The sequence below is a fragment of the Gymnogyps californianus genome, chromosome 14, assembly GCF_018139145.2.
Source record: "Gymnogyps californianus isolate 813 chromosome 14, ASM1813914v2, whole genome shotgun sequence".
In the NCBI taxonomy this organism is placed as follows: domain Eukaryota; kingdom Metazoa; phylum Chordata; class Aves; order Accipitriformes; family Cathartidae; genus Gymnogyps; species Gymnogyps californianus.
In genome coordinates, this window is record NC_059484.1 from 15,862,335 (window position 1) to 15,874,991 (window position 12,657).

Genomic DNA, 12,657 nt, shown 5'->3' on the forward strand with positions numbered 1-12,657 from the left:
TGTTGTGAGGTGCCACCTGTCCCTTTCCTTAGAACTGCTGCTCCAATTCTCACCACAAGCAACGAGACGGGGACGGTTCTGCAAAGCAAGCCTGGTGTCCTGCTGAGCATCTGGTTTCCAGGTATCTGAAGGTGGCCTGTTATGCCAAGGACTTTGTCCTGGACAGTGGCGAAGTGTTGGGCTGGTGACAGGATATAATTGGTGGCGCTTGATGACCTGTCCTGTACAGCCAGGGGTATGTCAGAAATTTTCATGCCGTAGGGGAACACAACCTTTCCTAAGGATGTGGGTTTGTCTTGGAATTACCTGCAGCAGCAGCAGCAGCAGCAGCAGTGATGATATCCATATTGCTGCTAATCAGTCCATGTTGAACTGCTGTATAAAGGAGGTCAGTGTGATTAGAAGTGTTTGCTTTAGTTCTTCTATGGGGAGACTTTTGTCTTTGAAGAAAAACAGAGGAAAATGTCCCTTCATATTCATTAAACAAAATAATAAAAAATGGCATAAGATGTGAGTTCTGTGTAAGTGGGAAGGCTGAAGAGAACAGCTCGATTGTTTAGTGAGAAAGAACAAATATCTGGTGTGATACGCGGTGCCAAGGGTCTTGGAGGGCCAATTTTTTGATTAATTTCAAATTGTAAGTTAAAAAATAGATTTGCTTCTACATTCTCAGGGCAGGATGCTATTCTTAGAGATTAAGTTGTGTAACTTTGGGCATGACATCCTGTATCCTTCATATGAAGATGGCTGGAGCTTCGCTCTGAGTTTCAGACTGGGCTCAGCCTGATGTGTGGAATCGCAGCTATGACTTCTGAAACGTCCCCCAGACTCTGCAGGTACGCACTGAATGCACATAGCAAACCCCAAAACGATTAATTCATTTGCCCTTTGCCAAGCCTGGGAAAGTTTCTTACCGTTTCCTTGTGCTGGGAAGAAAGCATCCATATTGCCTGGGTTTCAGAATTTTGCTGAAAATTCCTTGCAACGGTTAAAGAAGAGAGAAGCTTCACTTGTTTAATTTACTGACTTGCATTCCAGGAGTCTGAATGTTCCTCCAGCTTCCAGCAATTAAATAGCAGTGCTGGTGTCTGGACAGCCCCAAGGGGCCTGGCTGTGCTTTTATGGGCACAAAGTTCTCTCCTACAATGTGCTCTGATAAATAGCCATTGTGTTGCTTGCTCTCTTCCCATTACCAGGAGTTCCAGAAGAGCATCACTCTGCGGTGAGCTGGAATCAAGCTTTGAAATAATCTGCTCAGAGAGATTTGAAATGGTATTTAAAAAATAGTGGGACATTGATTGTGAGCTCTCTGCTTCTTCCTAGCAAGTTAGAAGCAAAGATCGTGGTTGGAGTTTTGAGCTGACTTGTCTTTTGAATTTGAGACCAATAAAATAGCATGTCGGTTGAGCTAATGATATCTCCAAGTGTACTAACAAAACACTATTCTGGTGGTCTTGGAAAGCAAAAATACGGGATAAATACCTCACAGTCCCGTCAGTGACAGGATTATCTCTGGCACGGATGATGTCTGCTTAGCAATGCTTGTGTTCTTAGTTGCATTTTGGTTATTTTGCAAAGATTGGGATGAAACTGTGACTCTCTAAGTTAGTGGGAAAATCTCTTATTAGTATCAGGAGTTGAAAATGTGCTTGTAAATTTTGGAGTGGAGATTTTCTTTAAGGACTAGCACTAAACTGGGTGCAAGGCAGGACCTTGACAAGAGGAAGGAAGAGAAATGTGAAATGCCTTATGGGAACCAGAAGGGCTGAGCAACCCATCAACATCTCTGTGATGTTGTCCCTATATACTTTTCTACTCCAGAAAATGTATTTAATATATGGCAGCATGTACATAATCAGCTGTTGCATCTTTCTTTTTCTCTCTTGTGCAATTTTATCCTGCATGTCAAGCATTGCCCCAGAATCTCAGTCTGTTTAATGTTCAGGATACTAGATGATTCAGGACACTATATCTCTACATGAAGAATACTCAGCTGTATCTGCCTGCAAACATTTGGGTTATATCTTTATTAGCTAGTAAAATAAAAGGATGGATAACAGAGTTGTGGATATTTTCCACTGACGCATAGTTTCAGTGTGACTGCAGCTCACACTGTATGATGTTTGAAATGGCTTTGGTGTGTTTTTCTGTCTCTCTTGCTCCACTGAGCACATACCCACTTCTCAGAACTATTGACAAGGTTACTTCCATTCACCCACATATTTGGATTAGTTTTTCACTGGTCTCCATGGTAAATAACAGAACTAAGGGCCTTGGCTGAGTGGAAGCTGGAAGAACAATGCAAGAACATCTGTGCTGCTTGCACACATTATTTGAACATCTCTTCTGTCTAGGTATAAAAAATTTGTGGCAGCTGTGAAGGTCCTACAATTCCTCCAGTGCTACTAAAAGATTAAAAACCCAAAAAGGCTGGAATTGTATTTAGAGCAATTGCATCCAAGAGGCTTTCTGAAGGCGGCTGCTGTGGAAAAAATTTAAGTGCTTTTTATGATATCTTATGGAACAGGACTAGAAAGAAGTTAGGCTGGGACTTTGAGAAATTAAATCTCTCTCTTGCTTGCTGTGGGTTGTCATCCCAACACCTGCCTGTCCCTGGAAAGATGCTACTTTAAACACTGCTGTGGTGTGGGAAGAGGAGCCAGCAAGGTAGAGGAGGGCTGAAATCCATGCTGGTGTATGGAAGTCACCGTGGGATATTGCAATCACCTGGGCGGTTTGGAGGCTTTCATCTCTATCCTGAAGAATCAGAAATACCATGGAGAACGGGTGCTGAACCGAGTGCTTGTTACCAACCAGACAGGTCTCCTCTCGTCTGGTGAGGCAGGTCAGACTCTCGCGTGGCGGTTTGGTGCATCCAGGGATGCACAAAGCACTGTTTACTGTATGCCACCTCACTGTGGCAGACCCTCAGGTGGATCGCTGGGCTGCTTTTAGGAGGTGTCGGGTCCAAAGGACACCACCTTACTAGAGCTGATCACCTGAATTACACCTTGTGCGGTTTCCATTCCTTGTTTCTAGCATGGAAACCAGGCGAGAAAAACTTTTATTGAATGTGACTGCTTCAGTGTGTCACTGCATCTGACCCGTTTGTAATAGATTGTGTGTGAATATGCCATAGATAAAAATATACAATAAAACCTGCATGGTTTATGTGGTTTTTTTCCTTGATATGGGTAATAAACTCACTGGAAAATGTGGTTTAAATTGCCCGTAATATCCATTAATGCAGAGAGCAGGATGAGAAAGGTAACTCTCAAGCCTGTCTGAAGGCTTGTTGGGGCGGTGGGGCTCCTGGGATGTGCAGGGAGGGTGCTTGGTGTCCTGCTTCATTTATTGCTGCCCTAAAGCTGGGTGAGGGCAAGGCTGGGGACACGTCCACAGGTGCCGTGGGAGGTCTGGGAAGGCTGGTTTCTCTCTTTGGGGTGCCTCATGTTGCTCCCTCAAAGCAGAAGGCTCCTCTGACCCATACTTGGTGGCAGAGAGGCTCTAGGTGTGATCATCTCCCGGCTGCTGGCAGCCTGTTCTTCTGAAAGGCCAGCTGATTAATGTGAAATTTGCTGTTATTTGATATACAGTATCTTCTAACAAAGTCCAAAGAAAGATATGATGAAAGGTTTATATGTAAGTAATTATAATGCTGCAGTATTCAGTGCAGGCAGAAATTAATATATGAGGTGAAAATGTCAAAATAAAAGGTCAGGAAAGTGAATTACAAAGAAAGTTGAACATTAGCTAAGAGGCAGTGTTTGTTGGCAGAAGCTCCCTCCAGTATAAAAAAGGTTAGGAAGGGGGCTTATAAAGACTGAATATTTCACACACAATTAAAATTCCGTATCAGTTATCTTGAAGAGTCATGTTGCATGGTTAAACTAGGAGAATTAATATAATGAAAAATTCATGTTTATAGCTTCTGGCTTTTGCCCGGGGATACTTCATAAGCCAAAAGTGACCCTTTCCCTTAGAGGTGATTCCAAGAGCTTGACACAACATAGGTGGGGCAAGGGAAGTCTATTCAAAGAAAACAGAGAATTCTTAAAATCATAGCCACCAGCTATAAACACAACTGAGAAATGTTTAATAATAATGTTCTTCATAATAAACCAAGCTATCCCTTTATATAAGGAGGGCAGCCATGCAGCATTAAATAATGATTTAGTAGGGCTGAGAGTGGTGGAATCACCGTTTCTATTTTAGCAATAAGCAATAATAATGAATTGTTTAGGAGGATGCTACAAAAAAGAAGTGTTGGAGGAAATGCACAATGATCGATTTTTCAGAATTAAACTGTACAGACATACTGAATCAATGAGAAGCTCTTTGTGCTTAAAGCTTCACCTACTCTGGCTGCTGAAATTGGAAATTTAGGTTGTCAAAAAAATTGTAATAGCTATAAATTGCTACGCTTTTAAAGTTAATCCACTTGCTTCCAGTATGAAACCGATTGTTTTCTGGTTTTCATAAGTTGCCTTGTAGATTGAGTGAGTCGTCTGAATTGCTGGTTTTCCTTCCAGCAGAGATTTGCTATTAAAGCTGTTGTCCGACTGTATGTAGATTTCAAGGATTATTCATTCATTTACTTAATGTATTGTCCCAAATTGCTTATGCAAAGTAATGCAATTTAATGGTGGAGTTATTGATCATTTTTGCTTTTGTAAATGTACTTTAAGAAGGTAGATTAAGTGAATCTTAACAAAATCTCAAGTTAAGTACTAAAAGGATTTCTGTTTCGGCAAGTTTCTGTAGGAAGTGTGCTCTAGACCTTGCATAACCTGGCACGGATCGATGGCATCTGGTGATGCGCTGACTTTTGGGGATGCTGCACTAGCAAAGTAACCGTGTGTGGTATTCTGCTTGGAAGACTGAAAGTGACTCTTTTCCTCAGATGCACAGAAACTTCTTGCACATTGTATTCACTTTTGTCCATCTTTATTGATAGCTGTACCTGAGTCTTCATTAATTTTTAACACAGATGCACTGTATGCAATGTAAGAAAATTATGTCTTCTAGCTAGACGATCTCAATAGGTCTTCTGGCTGCAGTGAGTCTGCATCCTGCCTGGGTAATGGAAGTGCTGCCCACAAACCACAGATGTCAATACCAAGTCTTGTCTGTGGTTTCACACCAGTTGCACGTACAAGGTCCAAATCCAAAATGGATGTACCCATGCATTTACTGTGGTGTAATTCATTTATCTCACATAGAGTTTCCTGTTCTCTAGACCACCGTGAATGACTGTAACTATCCTCTTATTAGATCCATTGCTCCATAAAATAGTATCCCCTGATTTTTTTCATCTGTTTTAAAGAGGCAAAGTTTGGCCATGTGTATGCCTCTCCTCCTCCCATTTTTCCATCATTTGCCTCTCATCTCCTTGCCCAACATCCTAACTCTCTGCCCCACATTGGTGTCCTCAGCCAACCGACTACCAGCAGCAGGCGTAAGAGCAGGTAGTTTCTTGAATTATTGAAACATTAGTTTTAATTAAAAGCATTTTTTTTTCTCTTCAGCTACTCCTGTGTTACATGAATGGGATAGCTGTGGTGTGACCAGCTGGGTTTTTATTTGCCTGACATTCCCTGGGCTAGGTTGCAGTGGAGGAATTTTTTGATGGCATGGTTCAGTCGTGGTTGTACTTCTCTTATGAAAAATGACTTTGCAGAGATGACATTGTAAACTTCCGTATGCATTGCTGTGGAAATGCTGCCAGATTTCATTGTGCTGTTAGAAATAGAGCATTTCTTTGAGTGCTGAGCTATGTAAAGTCAAGCTTGGATCACAAAATCAAGTTGATTTCTCTCCTGCTCACTCATCAGCAACAGCAGAGTCTTGTACTCAGAATTTAGGTAACAATCTTGTTGCATCAGTCCAAATACAACCCAGATCATTTTTCCATATGTATCTTGATCCTGGAGTAAAACAAAACCCCAGTGTTAGTTATGAACAGAAATAGGTCAGCTACAAAATACAGCTAGAAACAAAGGTATGACTTAAAATACCTTTTTAAATCAGGCATGGGATAAGTGTAAATCCTAAATCTCCTTAAATTGTTTTTTGACAGGATTAATAAACCTGTGCCTTACATTACCTTGCTCACGTTCTTTGGATGTTACATGCTCTGTGGCAAACTCCTGGGGCCAACGATGCTGCTGCTGTTGTGTTACAGCCCCACTGATGTGACTGTCAGCTGGAGGTTTGGAGAGCGTGGTTCAGTCTCTGTCCTTTGGTTGTGCCCAGCGTTACAGAATCACCATTTCCAGAGCAGTTCACCTCTAAGAGAAGATTTTTCCTTTGAGTGCCGAGGCAGTCTGTGCTGAGCTCTGCCTGCCCCTCTGCTTTTGCGGAGCTGGGTGCAGTTGGTGGCTGCAAGATGCTCCTGCACCCACTCAGACTGGCAGTAGATGTAACATTGATTTAAGAGGAGGGAACCAGTTTGGGAAGGGGAGTGGGCTCAATGAGGGTTGGGTTTTTTAAAGCTTTTTATGGAATCTGGAATGTCTGAATCTAGGACTGCAACAGAAAAAATTAATTATCAAGTGATAACGCCTTTGATATGAGTCTCTTCGTTACGAAAGCTGGAATGATTCCATGTAAATGCTTCTATTATTTAAATAATAAGCAGAATCAATATTTCTGGTCCTTCTTCTCTTTTAGCAACTTAGATTATCCTTCTTGTGATAAGATCTGTTCTGAATGCATCTTCTTTGAATTTTACTCCATGTTCATCACCACGATGTTTGAAAATCTTTTACTTCAGTAGCTGTAGTGAAGTGCTCAGCATCTCAAGGTCTCTGTTTGGGGAGAGGCACGGTGGCCGGTCTAATAACTGATTTCTAGTTATTTATTTTTTGTGTGCTATCATTCTGCAGATACAAAACTATTCTTGTCTTTTTCATTTTGCTTATCATTATTGCTGTTTAATGATAGATGATCCAAGGGAATACACAATATGAGGAAATCTTGGAAACCTCTCCTCAGGGTGTTGTGGAGAGTATATATGGGAATGCACAGTTTAATTAAGACTACCTGGCAGACATTCAGGCAAGGGAGGTCATGCTTAAGTAATTTGCTGGAGTTGTCTGAGGGTATAACTGCCACAAGAGATAAGGGGAAGTCAGTGGATGTGGTATACTTAAATTTTGAAGGAGGTTTCTGCATCCAGAATGAGTGTCCATGCTGTGGCCTGGCAGGAGGAGCTCAGGGCAGCGGCAGGGAGAGCACCGTGTGCAGGACCAGGTCCATTGGGAAGCGGCGTAGGAATAGCAATGATCCTGCTCATCTTATGCAGCAAGTCCCACCTGTATTACTGTGTGCATTGAGGAAGATGCTGTATTGGAAGTAACGCATCATGAAGCGGGACAGCTGAGGAAGCGGAAAGCATCCGTAGACATCAGTGGGAGAAGAGGGCACCAGTGGAAGCCACGTTTGAGGGAGCCTGGAGACAAGGGGACCCACTAAGCGTGGCACGCTGCTTGCTCCCATTCTGGTGTCTGCTGCCTGTCCCATGCAAGAAGCTGGGTGTTTCTGTCTCATCCTAGTGTCCAGGGGCTGGCTCTGCTTGGCAGCTGCCAGAGCACCCTGGAGCGGGGACCTGGGCAATCCCACCCTGCCTGGGATGTACATGGGTGGCCGGGGAGGAATGGAGCCCTTCCTAAGCCTCTGCCTGCAGCTAGGTGGGCAAGGAAGGATGTGTGATGCGTAGTGGGAATTATCGGTACTGTAGCTGGAAATCCTGGCTTATTTCTATGCTGTGCATCAGTGGTATGCTCTGACCTGCTGTGTATAGGTGGCTATACAGGAACACGCCGAGGTTCCCATGCTGAGAGCCAACGGTCACTCCCGGTCAGAGCCAGAGTGATTAACTCACGTGTGTGTAATGCGGCCAGCCAGGAAACTCCCCTCTCCCTTGCAAAACAAGGAATGAAGCAAGTGGACAGTGTAGACACACCGTGGTAGATATAAACTTTTTATCCAGGTGTTTGTGCTACATATATATGGAGTAGGTTTAATCACACATAACAGGAAATTGTATAAGAACTGTGCAGGAGGATTAACCTTGATTTAATGGGAACAATTTTTTTTATTGCTTTTAAACAAATTGACAGGTTAGCACTGGCTCCTTAGACATGGCAGCACTCACGCTAAGTCTGAATGACAGAAGATTTGAGTGGTTTCAGCATTAAAACATCCAGAGGGACTTTTCACAGCCCTGGACCCACTTGACATGATGCTAAGAGGCCCCCAACTTCCCAAATCTTAGAAGGGCTGTGAAGTTAAGCACAGTGTTCCTCAGCTTTGAGTTTAAACTTTTAAATCCCAACCTGCCAGGCAGTCAGAGTGGGCCTCTTCTGAAGCTGAATTACATTTAGCATATGGTTTTATTAGATGAGACTTTTCTCAGCCATGTCAGGCATGAAAGACTGAGTATAAATAATGTGTTTAAAAGCTGCATAGAACTGCTGTCTGTAAAACAATGTGTTGCTCTGAAATTGCCAATTAGAGCTCCTGTTCATTTTGTTGTGGAAGAAAGACATGTGCTCTGACAGCTTATCCTTTTTTCTTTTTTCAGATTAGGAAATAGAAAATCCCAGTCGTTTCTCACATTTCTAATTGACATTCTAAAGAGGCACATTCAGTGCAGAGATGTGCATGAGCTACTGAGTTTTATTGAGTTTTAGTTATGGCTAATAAAACCCATTTTCTGCACAGTTATTTAATTTGCATCTGTAATTGCTGCAGTTGTACATAAATTAGACATGCAATCGGAAGCCTAATTCAGCTTGTCTGCTCCTTATGCTACATCCATAATTATGGAGCCGTGCTAACTTCATGTTAGGAGGCAGAGATTTACAGAAGTTTGAGGAAGCAGTTGGCTCCAGGGAAAAAAAGGCTTGTTGCTATCAGCTGCTTACATGACAGTTATACCTAATGCCCAACCTGCACTGGGAACGCCTTGCGATAACACGGTGCCAGCACCGAGTGGGGGACACTCCCTGCCCTGCAGAATTTACAGTCTAAGCAGATCTGGCACGAGCTTTAGCAGCAGCCACATGTCATGGTGCAGAGAAGCAGCAGTGCAGGCACTGGCTGGCTGCAGCCCTGTGTTAGCTGCCCTGGTACAGGCTCAGTCCCTGCCTGGCTCTTCCCGGCCTCTTTCCCTTTCCTCCCAGGGTGCCAAGGGGAAGAGTTGGGAAGCGGAGGATGCTAGCTGGGATCTTGTACTCCTGTATTGGTCCCCTGCTTTCCCAGGGAGCAGTCAATCTGGGGAAACTCCATAAAGTGAGAGCTGGTATTACTTACATGCACATTATTCCAAGGTAACGTGTGTCAGGAAGGCAGGGGTAGGAAGAAGGCTGTGCTGGTGCCAGCCAAGCTGTGATAATCCTGCATACATGAAATGGCTCCGTTTGGCCCCATCAGCCTGATCCTTGCCACAGTGCTTGTCTGTTGTGGCGGTCTCTCTCTCCTCACCATTTTTCATCAGTCTTCCAAGACGTTTGTGTCACCACCTGTGATCCTGCCCCTTTGCAGAGGTGCTCCTGCCGTGCTCACCCCTGTCGGGAGCAGCAGTGAGGCTTCAGCCGGTGCCAGAGCCTGCAGCCCTGGGCACCTGCTTCAAGGGCAGAGGTTTAACGCTGCTCCTTCCTTTACAATTACCTGCCAATCCACCAGCTGCTTAGGTTTCCTAGAGGAAATTTTCATCCCTAGCAGATGTTCAGTCAGCTCTACCCTGCATTACCCAGAGCCTGCGAAACACGAGCTGCTTGTGCAGGAGAGCGTGAAACCACCAGTGGTCAGCAGCCCCCACTCCAGGAGCCAGGCATTGCTTCTTTGTCACTTGGTTCTTTCTCTCTATTCAGTCCCCTGTTCCTCCCAAATATGTGTTTTCAGACCCGTACACTTTTGTGCCATCAGTGCCTCTTTTTTGCCTCTTTTCTTGCAGTTCTTCACAGGTGTTTCCATCAGCGGTCCTGCACTTGAAAGCACATCAAATGTCTCTTCCCAAAGCCCTCTGGCTCCATTGTCATGTTCTACGTGTATCTGCCAAACAGAGCAACTCTTCTCCCCAAACCCAAACAACCCTTCTTCCCCCTCACACACGTTTTGACGTGAACCCTTTCCTTGCCCAGATGGTTATCTGCAGAACCTGTTGGGGTTTTGCCACGACTTGTCTTTGGGGAAGGGTGTTGGTTTTCTGGAGGTTATTCTGAGTCGCAAGTAGAAGGTGGAAACGTGGCTCTGTTGAAATTCAGCTGCTGATACCAGTGGGGTAGGATATTGCTTGCAGGCCACCTGGCATGTTTTTGGCCTTGATGAGATCAATAGCTGTAGGTAATGTCTGGATTGAGCTAGATCCAGGCCTGGAAGACTGGGAAACAAAGCGAGAGGAGCTGCATTTGCAGCCGGACGAGAAAGTACATTTTTTACCCTCTCTTTGCCTTGACTAACGGCAACAGAGGGTTTCTGCAACAAGCGTCAGTCTTCCTGGGTAAATTCAGGACATATCTGCAAGACCACATGCTGTACTCTATAGAATTTTTTTTTTTAATCTTTTCACAAGGAAGTTCAATCGGTTGCCTTAGTTTCTCTGTTGTGAGACTTCAAATGGACCTGGAATTTGTGACATTAAGAAATAATCCTGGCGGGTTAATGCTTCAGACATTTTGTTCTTCACTGACTTTCCTTGTACTTTAGGTGATCCAAATACTGATATTCTCTTTTGTCTCCCAGAGCATTACTTGGCTTTCCAGGTGAGTTTTTTAATCATAATTTTAGTGGAATTGTCTGAAAATATTTAGCTTCCCAAACATAAAAACGGCAGCGCGGAGCCCACAGCTACGGCTTGCTCAGAAGAGGTAGCTGGAACTCATGCAATGTGTAATGGTTGCTGCACTAATTTCATACCGCAGTTTGACACTCCTGCTTTGTAGTTTCACCTTTAAAAGGTTTTTCCCTTTGCTAGCTGGCTTGCTTCCCTTCTTTTCACATTGTGATTTTTTTTCATTGTGGTGGGGGTTTTTTTGGTATGGGTTTTTTCTCCCCCCACAGCTGGCTGCTCAGAATCAGTATTTCCTGATTTTTAGCAAGGCTGAGAAACTTTGCTGAAGACTTGGATAACAGTCGCCCATTTAAATGGCCTTTTGGGTCAAGAGGTAGGTAATAGCTTAAAGCTAGACAGTCTCTGCAAAAAACAAGCTCTCGCGCTGGAGGATTTGAGGATCTCCCTCATATTGCCTGGTTGTGTCGAACTCCCACAGATTCCAGTGTTTTGGCAAGGTGCAGCCCTTCGGCTCTTTCTGTGAACTAACTCCTTTAATGCATGTTATACTTCAGAGAACTAAGGCATGGACTAACTTTGCAACATTTGCAACTTCACAAGCTAGAGCTGGCTTCTGTCATTGGAAAGTAAACACCCCCAGGTGCTTGCATGGTTGCATGTCCCCCTCTCCTCCTCTCTGCTGTAGCCTGAGCTGGTTGGGCACTTTCATATTGTGGAATATATGTTCACTGAAATGAAACATGGGTCCTTGCTCCATTATTTTATTTTTTTTTTTATCCCTCAAAAAGCCTGCAGTTCAATTTGAAAATCATTTCGAAACAATCAAAACTTGTTTTTGGTGAGGCAGTTATTCAGCAAAATAGAGTTGCCCAGCTGCACTGCAGTATTTCAGACTAAGGCACCTTGGACTAAAACCAGAATGTAAGAAACCTTTCTGAATGCTTCAGAAATTTTAGAGAAGATTAGCCAGAAGTAGATTGGAAAGAGTGAAAAAATAATAAATTAAAATTCTCTGATCCTAAGGGAAGTATAGGAAAGGTCAAATGGAAGCCTTTGCACTGAAGGCAGCCAGGAGCTCAGATGAAGATCAGCTGGAGAACCAGGCAATGAGAGCACCTAGATAACATCAGCCCTCTGCTTTCTTGTGAAGCTCAGTGGGACAGTAGCAGCTGTTGATATCATTTTTCTAATAAAGTTGAAACCAGTGAGAAAGTGATGGGTATTGATTAGTGTCAGCTTCAATAAGTACATGTCCAGCTTCCACACCGCAGATCATGCGGAGTCCTGCAAGTCCAAAATAATTGTTGAGGACTCGTGGGGGCTTCCAGGGCACCAAAGCCAAGCGGAGTCTTTATTGACTGTGGTACTTTCACATCTTTTTCTTATTGCATAATTGAATAGCACTGTTGTCAGACAAGTAAACACTGTTTTGTCTGACTTTCAAAAACATTACTTTTCAGCACTGATTTATGGTCTCAGATCTGCGTGAACAGATACTATAGGTGGACTGAAGGAGACAGTATTTGTGGTACTCGTGTTGCTGAGGAGACAGGTAGGAAGCTATGCTCTTAGGGTACAATAATCTGTTGAAGAGACCCTGACACACAAAGTGTGCCTTCTTCAGCTACCAAAAGATATTACTTTTCCCTCCAGCCTTGCTTCCCCCATGCTACAAGATGTCACTTTATTTCTTTAAAGTAAGTTCAGTTAGTGTTTAGCTTTGCTGTTTAGCTTTGTAGACTTCTCTTCTTTTTGGGGTAATGGGAAAATATAAAGAATTTCTCTGTTGTACAACTGAAAGAGTAACATTCTCTTGTTCAGCAAGAACTGAAAGAGGATAGAGTCTGTTCTGACTTCAG

General features: G+C 43.6%; 2 protein-coding genes across 2 annotated transcripts in view; one reads left to right on the forward strand and one right to left on the reverse strand.

Annotated features, from left to right (window-relative positions):
• RUFY1 (RUN and FYVE domain containing 1) overlaps positions 1-11,631 on the reverse strand; it is a 205,585-nt gene extending 193,954 nt beyond the window's left edge. Inside the window, exon 1 of the mRNA XM_050905567.1 lies at positions 11,628-11,631. The gene's annotated coding sequence lies outside the window, so the exon portion shown is untranslated. The remainder of the gene's footprint in view (positions 1-11,627) is intronic.
• ADAMTS2 (ADAM metallopeptidase with thrombospondin type 1 motif 2) overlaps positions 1-12,657 on the forward strand; it is a 191,091-nt gene that overhangs the window by 104,540 nt on the left and 73,894 nt on the right. The gene's annotated exons all lie outside the window — the stretch shown is intronic.